Consider the following 7,892-nt stretch of genomic DNA (forward strand, 5'->3'; position numbering starts at 1 on the left):
TTCACGAGCGTTTAACACGCCATGGCGGTCCGGCATGATCGATATCCGTCCGCGTGGCGAGGAGGTGCGGGCGGGGCCTTTTTCTGTTAGCGTGGGAGCTCATTTGAATGTTGGCCCGCCCGCTTGATGCGTTCGTTACGCCTGGACGCGCGAGTCGTTAGCCGGCGATGCTTTCCTTCGGGTCCCTCGGCAGTCCGCCTTTTAATCCGCCAAATGTTCTCCTCTTTAAGTGTCCATAAAATATTGATTGCTTCAACTCGGAATGAGTGCATTTTGATCATGAAAATGATAAAAGGTTGAAAGCCAGCGCTGATGACTCAGCTGTGAGGAGGAGTTGTTGGTGGGCGTCAACAGGTTTGGTAATTACCATGCCTTTCACTCGCCCAGCTTTGCCCTGATTTCATCGTCAACCATCCGTTTCCTGCGTCCGCACATCGGGCGTCATTCCGCATCCTCCTTTGGCAGGCATTCCTTCTTGAAAGCCTCTTATTATTATTTGGCATTTTCACGCAGGTTCCCACATTCTTCCGTGTTTTGCTCCTTGGGACAAAATATCCACGCACTCCAGACGCCGCTTTGGACGGGTTGATTGCCGACACGTTTGTTTTATACGAGTAGCGCCAAGCTACGTGTTCAAACAGGTTCAAGATGCACCGTTGGTTTATGGCAGACATTTTATTTGAAATCTTGGACTCAATCCCAATCCTACGCCTTGTTCCTTCCCTTCGTCTTACACCTTCCCCTTCCCTTTAAGACCTGGGGCAAAGGGGAAGATGCCCTTCACCACTTGCTGGCTTCAAGTAAGGTGCCAACATTCTACAGTATTTCGATGTTAGCTTATCATTCATGTTAATTATATAGCCTACCTAGCCTAGCCTAGCCTAGCCTAGGATGCTGCCAGGTAGGAGGCGTAGAGGAAGACCAAAGAGTTGGTTTATAGATGTAGTGAAGGAGGACATGAGGCTTTCTATTGAGTTGTGGACTCCTATAGAGCAGCTACACACAATAACCAGTAAACAAAGCTTTCCAGTTCTTCCATCATCTACACCTATTCAGCTGTATGTCTTAGGATTTCGTGCTATCCGAGAAAGCGGCCTGTTTTAATGTATCCCCCCCCCCCACGGCCCGCCTCCAGGCACGCTCACATTGCTGTTGTTCTCCAAGTGCTTAGAAGGACTTCCGGTTTGTGCTGCCAACCCAACTTTGTAGGCGCTTCATCTTTTTAAAATGTCCGCTTTTAACATACAGTCATATGTTTTGGGTCCCGAGTCCGATCCGGAAGACTGCACAGTCCCAAGTTTCTCAAGAAAAGAGGTTAGTTCAAGATGTCTCCCGATGGTACGTAGCTTTAGCATTTTAACGTTTCTCCAGCGGCAGCTCTCTTTTCATTTTGTGCTTTTGATTTGATGTTGTTCCTGTCGTCGTTGTTGTTGCTCGGTGGATTTATTTTCAGTTGGATATGTATGACTTTTATTTGAAGGGAAACTGGATAAGATCATATGTGATCTGTGTGAATTAATAGCAATAAAGTCATAAACGATGCATAATAAATAAGATCTCTGTTGTGTAGGAACCGTTCTGCTGGAGATTTGTGGCAACACGAGCTGGTCTGTAGGTGAACAAAGGTTGGGGACCACTGTGATAGACCACCCATTCATGTTTTCATCCAATCACGTCACAAAAAACTCCATTTTCCTCACACAATTTCATCACGTCTCATTTTTTTGTCATTAAAAAGAGCTTTGTCAAGACAATAATTCAGTGGTCGCTGACACAAACGCTTCCAAAATGACGATGCAAAACTCCTGTGTAGACTCGCCAACGACATGACGCATAAGCTAGCTGCTAAAGAGACGAGGTTCAGCCATTTGCATGCTAGCACAAGGTCCTCATTGACGAGTGTCAAAAAGCATGCATGCAGACTCGCCGCCTCGCCTCGCCTCACCTCGCCTCGCCTTCCTGTTATTTGTTGACATGCAGGACTTTGGGAGGCAGGATGCTTCCGGAACCCTCACCACACACTTGGACGCAGATTCCAGCCTCCAGACAGACAGACAGACCCGTGTCTGGTTTTGGCGTGGGATGCTGGTGGTTAAACTTGCCACACGGGCGACCGTCACAACAGCCCCATAAAGTATCCCAGCATTCCAGAGTACGGTATGTCCATCCAGTCCTCCCTCATCTTCCGCACGCCTCTATGACTTTATCCCGCAAGTGCCAGATGATGACTTTTCCATGTGGCACAAATGTCTGAAAAGGCATCAAGTTGTGACGGAAAAGGAGGAAAAGCAAGGCAGCATTCCGAGGTAGCGTACGTTTGGTCCATTTGGTCCAGAGGAAAGATGATATCCAGTCCTCTCTGCACCTTCACTCCTCTGCCTGGGAATGCTGAATATTCCCGAGTACCGGGGGGAAACATTTGGCATAAGGCAGCGTTTGATTCTGCTGTGACCGTTCCAGCCAGACGGCGGATGGGAAGGGAGACATGAAGGAAGGCCTTCATGAATCCAACCGGACCCCGGGGTCCGGTTTCCAACTGGAGATCCTACACTACACACACAAGTATCAGAGCAAAAACCACAACAAACCGCATGTGGACTTCCTGTAACGAGGAGTCGTAAACAACACAGGAATTCCGCCCAATGAAAAATGATAGGCTCTGTAAAGGAACCTAGAGGTCGTTTGAAAGACAAAGACCCAACGATGATGTGATCTTATGGAGGTATGAAGCACACATCATTGGGAATATACACTCCGGACCCTGCACCGATATAAAGGTCCAAAGCATCCACTTGGGCCCTCTGGAATATTAGGTGCCCAAACCTGGAGATCAGTTTGCATGGTGTCATGGCGATACACAGCGGTTGCCATGGAGATGTCCGTGGTGGGCCCAGAGAAGAGAAACAACAGGTGCCCGTGAAGAAATAAAGGAGGGTCAGAGCGTCCCGCTGCAGCAATCTTTTGGGAGAAGTTGTTTTCACAACACGACCTTGGTTAGCCGTGGTGGGGACGCCGAAATCCAGATGAAGAATATAGTTTGGGTTCGTTCGGGACAGCCACATCCCCCTATTGTCCATTCTGGTTTCCCAATTGATACAACTGCTTTTGGGAAGCCGAAATCTTCACCAAGATGGCATCCTTGTCGTGATTGGCAGTCCCAGTCAGAGTGGGAACGGCTTTGCCCACCAAATCACGATGTTCAGCTGTGGGCCAACTCCATCCGCTGCCTTCATACCAATTCTACGATACACCAGGAAAGTACTCAATCCAATCAGCAACAGACCTGTTATCATGGTTCCGAATAGGTAAACGTCTTCCATGTCCTCCACGGAAAGAAAAGACCTTCCACTTTCCCCAACTGTCCATCACGTACCCGGCGGTGTACGTTCCGTCAGGGGAGGCAGGTTCCCCCGAACCTAAGTTTCTCGTCGAGAAGATCGTGTCAGTTTTGTTGAGAGACCAGTTGATCGATTCCATGATTTCGGTTTTTGGAGAATAGTGTAGAGAGGCTCTTGAGAAAGTAGAAGACGAGACTAAACAAGACATAAGAAGCAAGCAAAGCAGGGAAGATAAGGAATAGGGAGGAGATGGGAAAGATGAGACCGCCTTCGTTGTGAGCCAAAGAGAAATTCATATATTATTATAATAAATGCAACGATCACAAATGGCTTTCGCATGGCCGATGTGATCTACTGAGATCTAATAATGTTAAAACCAGTACAAGTTTTCTATGCTTTATGAAAATATACCATTTATTGATATTGAATCCGACTTTGGGGAAATTCACTCATCACTTATTCAATGAACCGCCATAAACGAGGGACAACTGTCCTGTCAACAGTATTTTGTAATCCAATCTCATGTGACAACTGCTCTCTCTGCTAGCATGATTGAACGCTAGCTCCAAGACAACCTTGGACGGAACGCCAACATCGGGATAGTTCATCCCGTTTAAGCCACCAGACCCTGTAGAGCCAGGAAAGGTTGACGGTTGTAGAAGAAGGGATATAAAATGTCAAACGGAGAGGAGTTTCCAGACAGTTTTTACAGCGGAGTGATCACAGTAAAACCACTTGACATGGACTCTGAAGGAGAACAGAAGAATTGTGAAAATAGAAGCATCCTTGTTCGGTTCAGGCATCAGCGACTACAATATTTCAGGAGGCTTTTATGGTGTGGTTTTCTTGTAATTCCTAAAGTTTAAAAGTCAATCGGGTTCCATTTGGAAGGAGACGTAGATTCCCGGCAATGTAGAACGGATTTATAGCAGGTTCAGAAGTCCAAAGGCGGATTAGGTTATGGGTTATGATTAGGTCAATGGGACATTATTCCTCCCGTCAAGCCGTAAACGTCTGACAAACGGCGGAGAAGTCTTCAGTAGGAATTGTCTTTTAATGGCTGCTTCTGCCATCATTGATTGGCCCCGCCTGGACTGGACGCTTCCTGTGCCCTTTTTGGGGGGACACACATGTTTCTCAAATGAATAAAGAACCTGGTTCTACTTTATCCTGAAATCCCAATGTGTAGTCGTAGAAAAATACTTGATTCAAGAATGGATTCATTTCATGCAAATGATTGGGATTGCAGTTACAAAATGGTACAAAATGTCGTCCGACGCCAACATTAGCCAGAATGTCCATTTTACAGATTGACTCTGTCGGGATGCTTGCGATCTCCTCTGCGGGAAGACGCTCGGCGAGCAGGAAAGCGATCCCGCCGAGACAACATTTGATTTATGGTATGGAAGCGAGTGCGTGGCCTACTAGCGCCTACGACTGCCTGCTACTGCGGCGCTCTGGAGATTTATGACAGACATGACATGGCTGAGGGGAATCGGACGTGGTTCTGATGGAAGTGTTTGTGGTCCTGGTCCTACTTGTTGTCTCATAAACCACAGTGACTTCCATCCAGAGTCGGGTTGTACGATGAATGAATGAACACATTGTTCGGATCGTGACTTTGCAACGACTCGCTAAACCACTTGAATTCCTCTCTACGGACTTTGAGAGTTGAGCCAAGCTAAATAATGACGACACCACGGTCAAGTAGTAGCTCCGACCCCTCGGATCCCTTCGGGATAGACTGCTGGGTAATGAATTTAGAATAAATGTCAAAAAGCGGGAGCTCGGGTTCCAACAAATACAAATGATACACATACAGTACATTATATATATATGTATTTTTTTCACATACAGTACATGAACCTGGACCGAGTGTCGTTCTTCCCTTCCTAAAGCTGACTTTTAGGCATTTGGGAGTCCATTCCCAAGTCCCATCCGTCTTCCATGTTTGGATGAGACCTCAGAGCTGCCCCGCGTGATTGATGAGCCGTGACCAATTAGAGGCTTAGCCTCAGAGGCCGGCAGAGATACTGGTGATCTCACATAAACACTGGTGAACGTCAGGCCTGACGATACCTGATGGCCACCAAAGGAGGGATGGCGTCAGCCCCAGCAGCTGAGGGGGACTTCTTCACTGACCCAAAATACCACGCTGTAGGCCCCAGTGGCCTAATGGATAAGGCACTGGCCTCCTAAGCCAGGGATTGTGGGTTCGAGTCCCATCTGGGGTGTTGGTTTTTCCTTGCCTCCATCAAGAGCAAGACCACTACTTAGCATTTGATTGTTGTAATCATAGGAGAAGAAGGTCATGTCGACTCTGTTGTGCAAGGGAATGCTGCCTGGTGCCTACACATGTACGCCATGGGACGCCCCGCGGTTGATGAGCAACAGGGCGCCAGCCAGAAGCTCGTTAGACAAGCTATGACAACAAACTGTTAGCCCTGAAAATCAATTCCAAACAAGACACCGCCTGTGGCATCTGTTTCTGGTTGGGGGTCGTGGTTGTCTGCTCCCACCTAGTTAGCTCAGAGGGTCCGACTGACTCGGCTGCCATTCCAACGGTCATCCCGGCGGGATTAGAGATGGCACTGCAGCCTGTGGGGCAGGCTTGTAAATCAGGGCAGATGACGGACGTGGAAGGCTGCTGCTATTTGGTGAAGCCATTTTATTAGCGGTCCCTTTTCGTGCCGGGTTGCGAGTGGGGGGGGTCTCATTATTGGTAGAGTGTTTCCCCCAGCCCAGAATGAAAGCATCACCCCCCTTATTCCTTCAGTCAAACAGAAAATAAACAAAAAATTTATCAGAAATAAATACGGAGTAATTACGTGCAGCATTCATCGCCCGGCTAGCTCAGTCGGTAGAGCATGAGACTCTTAATCTCAGGGTCGTGGGTTCGAGCCCCACGTTGGGCGCACTGTTTTTTTTTTCAGTGTCGAGAAAAAAATTAAAACGTCGCTTCCTGGAAGTTCCGCCATCATGAGTCGTCTTTTAAAGACAATGAGACATCCGTATGCTAGCTTCGGGCTCGTCTGTGTCCTCAACCGCTCTCTCAAGCCCTTCCTGCTCTTGTGTTTTTCCCACCCGGATGTTTACGGCCATTTCACCTTTTTTTCCAAGAAGCGGTGAAAGTGGCGAGTGGTAAAATGGGGCGTCATGCCGGGACCACCACCAGAGGTTGGATAAATGCAAAGGTCTCATGAAGGACCTCCTGGGGTTAAAGTGACCTCACAAACGGTTCCATTGTTAAGGAGCCATTCCACTCAATGATGTCCATCTGTCATGTCAAGTCCAGCTTATGGACAAAGGACAGTAAATGTCTGCTTGCTTTTGTCCTTTCTTCTTTTCTCTTCGTTTGTCTTCTATGCAATACAATAACACACTATTGGGGGCCGGGGGGTAGGGGGCAAACTTTGTCCTGCATCGCCCTCATACAGAAGAATGAAAGGATGCAACTTTGGCACATTCATATTTTGTACTCCACATATATATAATCATCTTCATATTCCCACAATATTGTAACATTTTAACGTTATTTGTTTGTTATTTTCTATTTTAACTTTCTTCTTGTAATTTTCTTTTTGTGATAATGACTTTATTCCCATAACATTTGTATTATTTGGTAACATTCTAACTTTTGTTTGCACGCTTGTCATAATATTGCATCTTTTTTTATATATTTCAAATGTATGCTAATAAAATTATTTTTTATCATAACCATTTTGCTTTATGATGGTGAAATTACATTTTTTTCTCTTTTTCTGCTGTAGTTTTTTTCCTGTAAAATGTCGCCCGAGCTACAATTTGGATACCTCTGCACTATTTGTTTAACGTTTATTCAAGTGGACTTCCCGGCACACAAAACTGGTTATGGCACCTCGGTGACACCTCATCACGGAACTCCAGATCTTAAGACCAGTTGAAAACCTTTGCACATTTGAGTGGAACAAAAAGCACTTAGAAAAAGTCATTTATCGAAAACAACAACTAAACATTTATCAGCTGATCTAAAGTTTAAGACCATGACTCAAAAAAATGATAAGAAAAAATATCTACATGAGTTACTTTACAAAATATCAACGCGGCAAAGTTGCATCCTTTGATTTTTCCCAACGTGGCCCCCACTGGAAAAAGGTTTAGTGAACTGAGGAAGTTGTTTGCCACTTTAGAGGCGTGATTTACCAGAAATGTTGGTTCCATTTCGAATAGGACGACCTCAGTTCAGCCTCCAGTTGACGTCAGAGTGACACAAGTCTTCATTTCACAACTTTTCATCTCACATAGATGATTTGGTCAGTGCTAATTAGCAGCCGGGCCAAACGCTAAGAGTTCCTCTTTCCTGAGTTAGCTGGCCGGGGATGAACTATTCCTTGACGCAATAAACAAATATTATTCCGTGGCATCATGCTCATGAATGGGTGTGTTGATTAGTTATGTAAGCTGTAGGTCGCCTCACTGGAGAGTTGTGTCAACGAATATTTCAACATAAAGCAGTGGCATTGTATCACGGTGCTAAATAAATAATCCCACAGAGGTTGACCGGGTCAGCGCAAA

The 7,892-nt window shown here is 46.2% G+C and overlaps 2 non-coding genes across 2 annotated transcripts; both read left to right on the forward strand.

The window, feature by feature from the left end:
• The first annotated feature begins 5,499 nt into the window (after positions 1–5,499).
• trnar-ccu (transfer RNA arginine (anticodon CCU)) lies at positions 5,500–5,572 on the forward strand. The gene has a single exon. It is a non-coding gene; the product is annotated as a tRNA-Arg (tRNA).
• Positions 5,573–6,180: 608 nt separating this feature from the next.
• On the forward strand, positions 6,181–6,253 carry trnak-cuu (transfer RNA lysine (anticodon CUU)). Its single transcript has one exon. It is a non-coding gene; the product is annotated as a tRNA-Lys (tRNA).
• Positions 6,254–7,892: the final 1,639 nt, after the last annotated feature.

Source organism: Doryrhamphus excisus, chromosome 7 (assembly GCF_030265055.1).
Source record: "Doryrhamphus excisus isolate RoL2022-K1 chromosome 7, RoL_Dexc_1.0, whole genome shotgun sequence".
In the NCBI taxonomy this organism is placed as follows: Eukaryota; Metazoa; Chordata; class Actinopteri; order Syngnathiformes; family Syngnathidae; genus Doryrhamphus; species Doryrhamphus excisus.